The following is a 13,006-nucleotide window of genomic DNA, read 5'->3' as shown; positions in this document are numbered from 1 at the left end:
GGAATAATCTTCCACTTAGCTTTACAATTCTATCAGCAAAATGACAAGGGAGAAGGAATATCATGTTCTCTTTGAACTGTGTTTCTGCAACCTGAGATTCAAGTTCAGGTTTCTTGACGTACCCCTGGGCAATGAAGCTGAATTAATTATTGTGTCCAATTTCCTCCACCTAGCCCCTAAGATAAATACAAACAAGCCAGCAATGGTTACCCTCCTGGCCACTAGAGATTATATCAAAGCAAGTGAAGAGCAGTAGACTGTTCTGCTGGTAAGAATTTACCCATGGAGAAAGACTGAAGGGAGAAGCAGGCTGGCACAAATTGAAAGCTATTGGGTACACTTAATATCTTCTAGTTTAATTCACACCTTCTAGGTGTGGATTAAAACACATCACAAAGAGCTTTGCTGTAATGATTGAAGGAGGTGATTTCTTTCTTTCTTTCGTCTTGTACTCTAGGAGAAATTAGCTGGGCACTGTCTACAAAGCAGAAGGCAGGCCTCATGCCAGGCTGTGTGTGTATTTGTTGGTTTGCCACCCATTCTTATGGAGAAAATGTGTGTGTGTGTGTGTGTGTGTGTGTGTGTGTGTGTGTGTGTGTGTGTGATAAGTCTGAAATTTGTCTTCCTTACAGAATGACTCATGAAAACAAAAAGCAGATTCAGGCTTTTTTGAAGTTTCTGCTTCTCTGAAGATTTGAAAGGACTGGTACCAACCCTCAAAAAGTTTTATTTCCTGTGATATAAGGTTCACTGGTGTGCTGCAGTCCCTGGGGTTGCAAGGAGTCGGACACGACTTAGCAACTGAACAACAACAACAAAATTAAGTTCCTAATAAATAGTGAGTGGATTATCAAAGGAATTTCATCACTTTGTCTTCTAAACGGTATGCACTCACTCTCGGATGGTCTTTTTGCCTTGGCTATAATTCTCCATAAAATCTGCTAATGAAGCACTCCAAAGGCAGGAGTTACACTACCAAAGACCAGCAAATACCTAGGCCACCAGAAGCTGGGGAGAGGAAAGGCAAGATCCTCCAGTTAGAGGCTTTGGAGGGAGCATGGCCCTGCTGACACTTTTGATTTTAACTTCTAGCCTCCAGGAATGAGAGAATGAATTTCTGTTGTTTTAACCCACTTGATCTCTAGTACCTGGTTATAGCAGCCCTGGGATGCTCATTGCAAGTGACAGGACCCTATGCTAATCAAAGACAAAAAGGAGATTTACTGGAAGTCTCGGAGGAGAATGTACAAGCTTCTTTTTTTTTTTTATTTAAACTTGTTATTTTGTATTGGGGTATAGTCAATTAACAATGTTGTGATAGTTTCAGGCGCACAGCAAAGGGACTCAGCCATACATACACATGTATCCATTCTCCCCCAAACTTTGCTCCCATCCAGACTGCCACACAACATAGAGCAGAGTCCCCTGTGCTATACGGTAGGTCCTTGTTGGTTATCCATTTTGAATATAGCAGTGTTGTACAAGCTTATTTGAACCTCAGGAAAACTTTACTACAATTTAAGCATTGCCATTTTGAGTTCTCATCTCTGGTTTTCTATTTCAACTTTATTCTCTTATATCAGTTTCATCCATCAATAGCTTCCACGTTTATACCTCCAAAATCAAAGAGACTAAATCTCTTTGCCTGTGTTCTGTGTGAAAAATCTCAGGACTGGTTCCAGTCTTACACCTGCTGACTGATCCTAACACAACAGCTGTTTCCAGGGCTTCAGGATGCTGTGACTGGCAATCCATGTGCTCGGCATGGAGGGAGGAAAAAGTGCCCCCCTTCAAAGCGTATCAATCCCAGAAAGAGGGAAGGGTCCTATGTAGAAAAAAAGAATAGGTGTCCACTGCAGGAAGGACATGGAAGCACAGGTGAGGATGGAGAAACTGAGGAGGTGGAGGGGTATTCCATGCTGTCCGCCATGAAAGGGGCTCAGGCCAACACCTGTGGAGAAGGGGCAGGGGTGGGCTTTACCCAGAAGCCCTGACCTTCACTCAAATCATTCTCCCTCTTGCTCAGATGGCAGACACCTAACCGACTGACTTACAGGTGGACCAAAAGGGTGAAGGTCTCAGTCTGGTGTGTGAGCTGAGTCTGGCTTTCCTATGCTGTCGTCATTGCTCCCATGTGAGCTGTGGCACAGGACTGCAACTCCAGCTGTGACAGTCTTACTCATCGTTCAAGACCCAGCTTGAATCTCACCATCTCTGTTAGAACATCCCCCATCCCACCTGAAGAAGGGAAGCTTTTGGTCCCCTGGTCTTCTGTCATACTCAGAGAGCTATTTAAATATTTATCAAGACCAGCTTTCCATCAGAAGGCTTTATCTACATCGGCCTCCCTAACCCAATACTGTGTATTTTTGAATTGTTGCAAGAACCCTGGTGGCAGCGGAAGGAATGGGACTTCAGTTCTCCTGACTGTGCCCTCCCTCCTACTTTACATCCCTTTCAGGGGCCTTTTGCCTCCTTTGACTCCTCCTTTCTGCTCTTGGTTCTTCACTGGTTACTTATAGTCACTCTTCTATATATTGGGATATATTTAGGATTAGAGTTTGGCTTTGAAAGGCATGTACCTAAAACACTAGCTCCTAACTCTACCGTGGTGAAGCATGTGATGAGGGTTTAGCAAATATGACTGCATTTCCTTTTAGAAACTGACATCTTTCACAAATGCCAGGGTTGAAATGGTTCAGGGGGTGGTATTTTCATGAGAACCTTTAGCAAAGGATTGATTATGAAGCTGAATTGCTTAAATGTGTGAAGGCATCAAACAACATCTGAGGTTAAAAGGGAGGGCTTAATCTGACCGCCACAGCTATTGCTACATTGTAACTCTTTTGTTCAGACATTTTACTTCAAAATTAGGTTCCACTTCACTGGTAAGAAACAGAAGTAAAATTGCTCAAGGAGTGGACTGAGGGTTGACAGTCTTTCCTTCTCTCTTTTTTGGTGTTCACCACAGGTGTCTTTAACTGTTAGCAGCCTTTCTAAATGACCCTTTCAGTTTCTATAGTTACTGCTTCATGGACTTAAGTTCAAGAGTTTATGGGTCGCACTATTTGACTTGGTAACCCCCAAAGCACATTCAAAAAAAAACAACAAAAAAACCTTAACATCCTTGTGAAAGAACCTGCTGAAATTCAAGTAAACAAGAAGTCTTTGAGTTTTATGACTACTAGTCAACAGCACCTCTGTGCAGGTCCATAGCAATCAAGCAAATAGAATGTAGCTTCTAAATCATTAGCAAATAAAACCACCTTTTTTTTTTAAACCAGAAGAGGTAAAGAAGAGCCTTCCTGTTACTCCCAGATGTCAAACAAACAATCCCACCTCCTTCATCTATTTCCATTAAATCAAAGAAAGAGAAAGAGAGAGAGAGAGGGAGGAAAAAAATTGAACTTCTCAAAAACTGGTGCTATGTTTCTAAACTGGAAATCTTTAATTCAGCTGAGTAAACTAGAAACCATAGCACTATTCCTCTTTAGGCTCTAAGCCCCCATCATGACATTTTATTTAACCCACATTCCTACACTATTTACTATAATTTTTCTAGAAGTAGAACAGCAGTACAATAAATGTGATGACATTGAAAGTGTTCCACTGTGACACATGACTGACCCAAGTTGCAAGGGAGGTTGGGAAAGATGACATTCAGTGTTTCCAGCTTCTAGAGTGGAAAGTGACCAGAGAAAAAAGGAAGTTAGGAATGACAACTGAGTTAGTCAACCAAGTGAAAGAAATGGCTTGGCCACTGGTGAGGGGGTGGGATGGACAGGGTACGTTGAAGAAAGGGCAAGTAGATGACATCTCACTGGGGCTGAGGTTCAGTTCAGTTCAGTTGCTCAGTTGTGTCCGACTCTTTGTGACCCCGTGAATCACAGCACGCCAGACCTCCCTGTCCATCACCAACTCCCGGAGTTCACTCAAACTCATGTCCATTGAGTCGGTGATGCCATCCAGCCATCTCATTCTCTGTCGTCCCCATCTCCTCCCACCTCCAATCCCTCCCAGCATCAGACTCTTTTCCAGTGAGTCAACTCGTCACATGAGGTGGCCAAAGTATTGGAGTTTCAGCTTTAGCATCAGTCCTTCCAATGAACATCCAGGATTGATCTCCTTAAGAGATGAGATTAAGAAGATAGCTTGGCATCAGGATCCTTACCCACCAAATCAAGGAGTTTGGAATTTATCCAGTTAGCAACAGGGACCCACTAGAAATATGTGAGAAGAAGAGTGACATGATTAAAGCAGTGTCTGATCACCAATCGTCTGGCCAGAGCATAGGAGGGTGAGCCTGAAGGAGCGGGCAAGGAGACCATCACAGTGGTGCCTCCATGAAGTAACAGGACATGAACTGGAAGGGTGGCAGTGGTCGGGTAAAAGATACAACTGTGAAAGAGATTACAAAGTATGGATGGCCAGGGCTTGTTGACTAACAGAGGCCAAGGAGATGAAGCATCAAAGATGGTTTCACAGCTTTAAGCCTGAGTCACTGGGAAAATATGTAATAGAAGTAGGAAATCAAGAAGAGAGCTGGTTTTAGGAAGAATTAGTTCAAGGATTTTTTTGTTTTGTTTTTCAATTTTTATTTTTTTGACCAAACCATGTAGCATGTGGGATCTTAGTTCTCCAACCAGAGATCAAACCCACACCCTCTGCACTGGAAGCATGGAGTCTTAACCACTGGACCACAAGGGAAGTCCCTGATTAGTTCAAGTTTAGATGTTGAGTTTGGGGCAGAGGCAGCAGGATGCGCAATGGAAACATACAACAGGCAGGTGACACGGAGCCTGCAAGATATTGGACACTGAGAATAATGCTGCCTCCAAAGACAGAAATATAGATAAATGGAACAAAATAGAAAGCCCAGAGAAAAAAACCAAGCACCTATGGACACCTTACCTTTGACAAAGGAGGCAAAAATATACAATGAAGAAAAGACAGTATCTTTAACAAGTGGTGCTGGGAAAACTGGTCAACCACATGTAAAAGAATGAAACTAGAACACTTTCTAACACCATACACAAAAATAAACTCACGTGGATTAAAGATTTAAATGTAAAGCCAGAAACTACAAAACTCTTAGAGGTAAACATAGGCAGAACACTCTCTGACATAAATCACAGCAAGATCCTCTATGACCCACCTCCCAGAGTAATGGAAATAAAAACAAAAATAAACAAGTAGGACCCAATTAAACGTAAAAGCTTTTGCACAACGAAGGAAACTATAAGCAAAGCAAAACGGCAGACTTCAGAATGGGAGAAAATAATAGCAAATGAAAACACTGACAAGGAATTAATCTCCAAAATATATAAGCAGCTCATGCAGCTCAATACCAGGGAAACAAACAGCCCAATCAAAAAGTGAGCCAAAGAACTAAACAGACATTTCTCCAAAGAAGACATGCAGATGGCCAATAAACACATGAAAAGATGCTCAACATCACTTATTATCAGAGAAATGCAAATCAAAACCACAATGAGGCATCATCTCATGCTGGTCAGAAGGGCCACCATCAAAAAGTCTACAAACAATAAATGTTGGAGACGGTATGGAGAAAAGGGAACCATCTTACACTATTGGTGGGATGCAAACTAGTACAGCCATTATTGGAGAACAGTGTGGAGATTCCTTAAAAAACTGGAACTAGAACTGCCATGTGACCCAGCAATCCCACTGCTGGGCATACACACTGAGGAAACCAGAATTGAAAGAGACACGTGTACCTTAATGTTCATTGCAGCACTGTTTACAATAGCTAGGACATGGAAGCAACTTAGATGTCCATTGGCAGATGAATGGATAAGGAATTGTGGTACATATACACAATGGAATGTTCAGTTCAGTCACTCAGTCGTGTCCGACTCTCTGCGGCCCCATGAATCACAGCACGCCAGGCCTCCCTGTCCATCACCAACTCCCGGAGTTCACTCAAACTCATGTCCATGAAGTCGGTGATGCCATCCAGCCATCTCATTCTCTGTCGTCCCCTTCTCCTCACGCCCCCAACCTTTCCCAGCATCAGAGTCTTTCCCAGTGAGTCAACTCGTTGCACGAGGTAGCCAAAGTATTGCAGTTTCAGCTTTAGCATCAGTCCTTCCAAAGAACACCCAGGATTGATCTCCTTTAGAATGGACTGGTTGGATCTCCTTGCAGTCCAAGGGACTCTCAAGAGTCTTCTCCAACACCACAGTTCAAAAGCATGGAATGTTACTCAGCTATAAAAAGGAATGCATTTGAGTTAGTTCTAATGAGGGGAATGAAACTGGAGCCTATTATACCCAGAGAAGTAAGTCAGAAAGAGAAACACCAATACAGTATATTAACACATATTTATGGAATTTAGAAAGAATGTAACAACGATCCTATATGCAAGGCAGCAAAAGAGACACAGATGTAAAGAACAGACTTTTGGACTATGTGGGAGAAGGTGAGGCTGGGATGATTTGAAAGAATAGCAATGAAACGTATATTACCATATGTAAAATACAAGGCCAGTACAAGTTCAATGCATGAAGCAGAGCATCCAAAACCGGTGCTCTGGGACAACCCAGTGGGATGAGGTGAGGAGGGAGGTGGGAGGGAGGTTCAGGATGGGGGCACATGTGTGTACCCATGGCTGATTCGTGTCGAGGTATGGCAAAAACCACCACAATATTATAAAGTAATTATCCTCCAATTAAAATAAATTAATTAGTTAAGAAAAATAAAAAATAAAAAAAACTCAAAAAAGCTTTGCTAAGTGAAAAATTCCAAAATATTAACATTACTGAACTAATAAATTACAACTGTATCAATAATAATAATAAAAAAAGAAACTCTTTAGTTCCTCTTCACTTTATGCCATTAAAGTAGTATCTTCTGCATATCTGAGGTCATTGCTATTTCTCCCAGGAATCTTAATTCCAGCTTGGGATTCACCCAGCCTGGCATTTCACATGATGTACCCTGCATAGAAGTTAAATGAACAGGATAATAAGAAAAAAAAAAGAATAATGCTGCCTCTACTGTTACTTCCCGGGATATATATATATATATACACTTGGCACAGGACACATGATGGTATTTCCTAGAGGAGAGTTTACAGAGTAGATAGAGAGAGGCAAATAATTCTATACATAGTCTGTACACATTGCAAGTGAAGCCTGAAAACTTTTTGAGGTTAGTAGTAACAGCCCCCAGAGCAAGAAGTGGACATTCTATGGTAAGTAGGATGAAATATCCAGAAATATATTTAAAAACCTGGGAAAAGAGAATCTGGGCTGTCCAGTAGCTGAGACAATTCCCACAATCACACTAAGCACTGTTACCAGTTTCTCAGTAAGAAAGAACTAGAGTGTATTCAAGGGCTTTCCCGATGACTCAGTGGTAAAGAATCCACCTGCCACCGCAGGAGATGTGGGTTCGACCCCTGGGTCGGGAAGATCAACCCACTCCAGTATTCTTGCCTGAAAAATCCCATGGACAGAGGAGCCTGTCGGGCTACAGTCTATGGGGCGGCAGAGTCGGACACGACTTAGCGACGAAACAGCAACAGCACAGAGTATTTAGAATCACCTGTATGTTTATATTCAACTTACTTGTTTAGTAAACTTTAGGTGTAAAAGGTGCTGTCATTCCAACAGATTCCTCTGTCACGTCCCCGAGTTGAAGATTCTCTATAAATTGTTATAGAAAGATAACTAATCTGGGGAGACAGGAACTAAACTAACACAGACGAGCCGGAACTGGCAAAAGCAGGACAGACATTTCAGGATGCTTCCTTTGCAAGGGCCTGTTTCGGTCTGATCACGCCTGTTGCTACAGGGTTGCTGCTGTCTGAAGCTTGAGTTGAACAAACGGCGATCTCAGTGCATCCAGTCATTCACCTTGAAACTGAGATGATTCTATTTTCAGAGGTAGAAGGAATAAATGTGGTTACCTATTTTCTCGGAGTAGGAGTATTTTTTTTTTTTTAAGAAAACAAGTTATTAACAAGAAAAACTCAACCCAGAAAATAAAAATATTGTTCAAAAAAAATTTTTGAAGGAGCTATAACAAGGTGATTGCTATAGTCCTTATAAGAGTATAGTTTTGAGCATTTGACCTTCTTTCCAGGGTTTTCATTATTTCAGAGTTTATCTGTACACTGGGTTGCTAGGGCAACCAAGAAACACAGAGTAGGACTTGAACATCTAAACTAATTTTATGAATGCCAGCTACCAGATTTCCTTTACCTTGTGTTATATAAAACCCGGGCTTCCCTAGTAGCTCCGACGGTAAAGCATCTGACTGCAATGCAGGAGACCCGGGTTCGATCCCTGGGTCGGGATGATCCCCTGGAGAAGGAAATGGCAACCCACACCAGTATCCTTGCCTGGAAAATCCCATGGACAGAAGAGCCTGGCAGGCTGTACAGTCCATGGGGTCACAAAGAGTTGGATACGACTGAGCGACTAACACACACACATATAAAACCCAGAACCCAGCATTCACACTCTACCTTGGTTTTTATTTTGAACACTGTTTTCACTTCCTAGAGAAGGATGGTCACATAACATACTTCGGTTCAGTTCACTTCAGTTGCTCAGTCGTGTCCGACTCTGCAACCCCGTGAACCGCAGCACACCAGGCCTCCCTGTCCATCACCAACTGCCGGAGTTTACCCAAACTCATGTCCATTGAGTCGGTGATGCCACCTAACCTTCTCATCCTGTGTCGTCCCCTTCTCCTCCTGCCGTCAATCTTTCCCAACATCAGGGTCTTTTCAAATGAGTCAGCTCTTTGCATCAGGTGGCCAAAATACTGGAGTTTCAGCTTCAACATCAGTCCTTCCAATGAACAATCACATATGGGATTATATGATGTACTGTCTATGTAAAAGATATAAGATGTATAGGGAAGAAAGTGTAAGTGTGCCTATTTAAATAGGGCAAATGTAAATATAAACAGGGCAAAGGCTACCAAAGAAAAAAGATCTCAAAAAATAAACAATAGCAACAAACAATCTTAATTATTTATGCATGTGTGCCTGCTAAGTCACTTCAGTCGTGTCTGACTCTGTGTGACCCTATGGACTGTAGCCCTCCAGGCTCCTCTGTCCAGGGGATTCTCTAGGCAAGAACACTGGAGTGGGTGGCCATGCCCTCCTCCAAGGGATCTTCCTGACCCAAGAATCGAACCTGTGTCTCTTATGTCTCCTGCATTGGCAGGCGGGTTCCTTACCACTAGTGCCACCTGGGAAGCCCCTTAGTTATTTATATGTGAATTAAAATTAAAGGTTAAAACTTCTGAATTTTTTTTCCAGAAAAAAAAAGACATGTAAGAAAAGGCTGACATCAGAGATTTACTGAAAATGCCACTGTTTGTGCGCTGGCACTTTCTTCAGTGAGAGTCCTAGTCAGTCGGGGACGGGGGAAGCAGAGATGCCTGGAGAAGTGGGCACAGTCATGAGCTGTAACTGTGACGCTGGCTGGTTGGGAGAGCCCCGGGGTGAGGGCCAGAAGACACCAATGCTGAGGAGCAGATGGCTCAGGTAATCATTCAGAAACTGGGCAATTCAACTCCACCAACATGCAGCAACTTCAACTTCGATGAACAACGCCACCAAACCCCTGCCTTCACCTTTTCAACCTGTGACCTGGGCACAACAGAAAAACTGAGATCTTGTCCTTCAGCCTTGACAAAAATGCTCGAAAACCCTCCATGTCAAACCTCAAGTCCTGTCAGTTGAGCCAGCCTGTTTCAGCTCCTTTCTTGCTTTGGGTGCTCGGCTGTAGCTGACTGAGATGCCAAGACTCCTGCCCCTTGGTACCCAAACCCTTTGCCTGTGGGTCACCAACTCCGTGGGCCCCCAAGGTTCCTCACCTGACTTCTCCTTTCTCCACTCAGAGGCTAGAACCTGTCTGCCTACAAGACATTCCTGAGCCTCCACCATCTGGCCTTTGCCTCCCCCGTCAATCCTCTCCTATCCCTTTTCCTAGCTTAATTCCCAATCCCAGCTCCGAAGCCTTTCCATATTGAATCAAGAAAAGGAGGATCTCAGGAATTCAGGTTCTTTGATAACTGTAAGCCTGGTCAAAGCAGCAATCCGCCTGTGATGTTCACTGCTGCTTGTCCAGGGCCTAACAGCACCCACATGTGCCTGGCACAAAATAAGACATGAACAAAAGAACAAGAAAATGAAAATAAGTTGATAATTCATTATTTATCCCAAATAGAAAACTTAGAAAATTTTTTAATATGGATTGAAAGAGAACGTGTTTCTGCTTAATTATCTGCTTATTGTATGTACTCAGTCACATCCAACTTTTTGCAACCCCATAGACCATAGTCTGCCAGGCTCCTCTGTCCATGGGACCTTCTAGGCAAGAACACTGGAGTGGGTTGCCATTTCCTTCTCCAGGAGATCTTCTTGACCCAGGGATTGAATCCACATCTCCTGCCTTAGCAGGCAGATTCTTTACTCCTGAGCCACCAGGGAAGCCCTGTTACTGCTTACTCAGTAATATTTTATCTGCAGGCTAAATAAAACATAACTTCTGTTTCTTAGATACACCTAATGAATCATGGAAATACAAAGTGCGGTTGGGTATAGCAAAAGCAGACCTCTTCAAATACATTCCTGTTTAATCTTTAAATGGATCCTCTGGTAGGGCTTTTGACAGTCTGATAGCCAAAGTGCATTTAGAAATTAATGATTTTAAAGACACCCACTACTCAATCATGGATAATACTACTGAGAAAAATTTTTCTCGTGTCTGATGGGAATTTCTAAGATGATGCCAGGGGAACACACATATCAAATGTGGGCATTTGTCACTATACCACATTTTAGATATCAGATCTTAAACTCTGGCTTCCATGCTAAGTTAAAGTCCCCAGAAAAGTATACATGTACTTGTCATCAAAATAGATATGGAAGGATTATAAACAAGGATTAGAAAAATTGAGGGAAAGAGTGGAAAGAGCCATGGAGGGACAGTAGTGACCCAGAATGTCCAAAGAAAATTGTGTGGGGTGTTGAGTGATGGCTGGATCCTTAGGGTTGATTTTTTTTTAAGCCTCCCAAGCAAGATTTAGGACTTCCTAGAGTGCCTGATTGGAGAAGAAAATGGCAACCCACTCCAGTACTCTTGCCTGGAGAATCCCATGGACAGAGGAGCCTAGTAGACTGCAGTCCATGGGGTCGCTAAGAGTCGGACATGACCGAGCAACTTCACTTTCACTTTTCACTTTCATGCCTTGGAGAAGGAAATGGCAACTCACTCCAGTGTTCTTGGCTGAGAATCCCAGTGACGGGGGAGCCTGGTGGGCTTCCGTCTATGGGGTCCCACAGAGTCGGACACTACTGAAGTGACTTAGCAACAGCCAGCAGCAGCAGAGTGCCTGATGAACTATGGACGGAAGTTCGTGACATTGTATAGGAGACAGGGATCAAGACCATCCCCAGGAAAAGAAATGCAAAAAAGCAAAATGGCTGTCTGGGGAGGCCTTACAAATAGCTGTGAAAAGGAGAGAAGTGAAAAGCAAAGGAGAAAAGGAAAAATAAGCATCTCAATGCAGAGTTCCAAAGAATAGCAAGGAGAGATAAGAAAGCCTTCCTCAGTGATCAATGCAAAGAAATAGAGGAAAACAAGAGAACAGGAAAGACAAGAGATCTCTTCAAGAAAATTAGAGACACCAAGGGAACATTTCATGCAAATATGGGCTCAATAAAGGACAGAAATGGCATGGACCTAACAGAAGTAGAAGATATTAAGAAGAGGTGGCAAGAATACACAGAAGAACTGTACAAAAAAGATCTTCACGACCCAGATAATCACGATGGCATGATCACTCACCTAGAGCCAGACATCTTGGAATGTGAAGTCAAGTGGGCCTTAGAAAGCATCACTACAAACAAAGCGAGTGGAGGTGATAGAATTCCAGTTGAGCTATTTCAAATCTTGAAAGATGATGCTGTGAAGTGCTGCACTCAATATGTTAGTAAATTTGGAAAACTCAGCAGTGGCCACAGGACTGGAAAATGTGAGTTTTCATTCCAATCCCAAAGAAAGGCAATCCCAAAGAATGTTCAAACTACCGCACAATTGCACTCATCTCACACACTAGTAAAGTCATGCTCAAAATTCTCCAAGCCAGGCTTCAGCAATATGTGAACCGTGAACTTCCAGATGTTCAATCAGGTTCTAGAAAAGGCAGAGGCACCAGAGATCAAATTGCCAACATCCACTGGATCATGGAGAAAGCAAGAGAGTTCCAGAAAAACATCTATTTCTGCTTTATTGACTATGCCAAAGCCTTTGACTGTGTGGATCACAATAAACTGTGGAAAATTCTGAAAGAGATGGGAATACCAGACCACCTGACCTGCCTCTTGAGAAACCTGTATGCAGGTCAGGAAGCAACAGTTAGAACTGGACATGGAATAACAGACTGGTTCCAAATAGGAAAAGGAGTACGTCAAAGTTGTATATTGTCACCCTGCTTATTTAACTTATATGCAGAGTACATCATGAGGAACGCTGGGCTGGAAGAAGCACAAGCTGGAATCAAGATTGCCAGGAGAAGTATCAATAAACTCAGATATGCAGATGACATCACCCTTATGGCAGAAAGTGAAGAGGAACTAAAAAGCCTCTTGATGAAAGTGAAAGAGGAGAGTGAAAAAGTTGGCTTGAAGCTCAACATTTGGAAAACTAAGATCTGGTTCCATCACTTCATGGGAAATAGATGGGGACACAGTGGAATCAGTGTCAGACTTTATTTTTTTGGGCTCCAAAATCACTGTAGATGCTGATTGCAGCCATGAAATTAAAAGACGCTTACTCCTTGGAAGGAAAGTTTTGACCAACCTAGATAGCATATTAAAAAAGCAGAGACATTACTTTGCCAACAAAGGTCTGTCTAGTCAAGGCTATGGTTTTTCCAGTGGTCATGTATGGATGTGAGAGTTGGACTGTGAAGAAAGCTGATCGCCGAAGAATTGATGCTTTTGAACTGTGGTGTTGGA

The sequence above is a fragment of the Moschus berezovskii genome, chromosome 16 (assembly GCF_049115385.1).
Source record: "Moschus berezovskii isolate FMDL1 chromosome 16, NW_MosBer_1.0, whole genome shotgun sequence".
NCBI lineage: Eukaryota > Metazoa > Chordata > Mammalia > Artiodactyla > Moschidae > Moschus > Moschus berezovskii.
Note: the sequence above shows the minus strand (reverse complement) of the source record.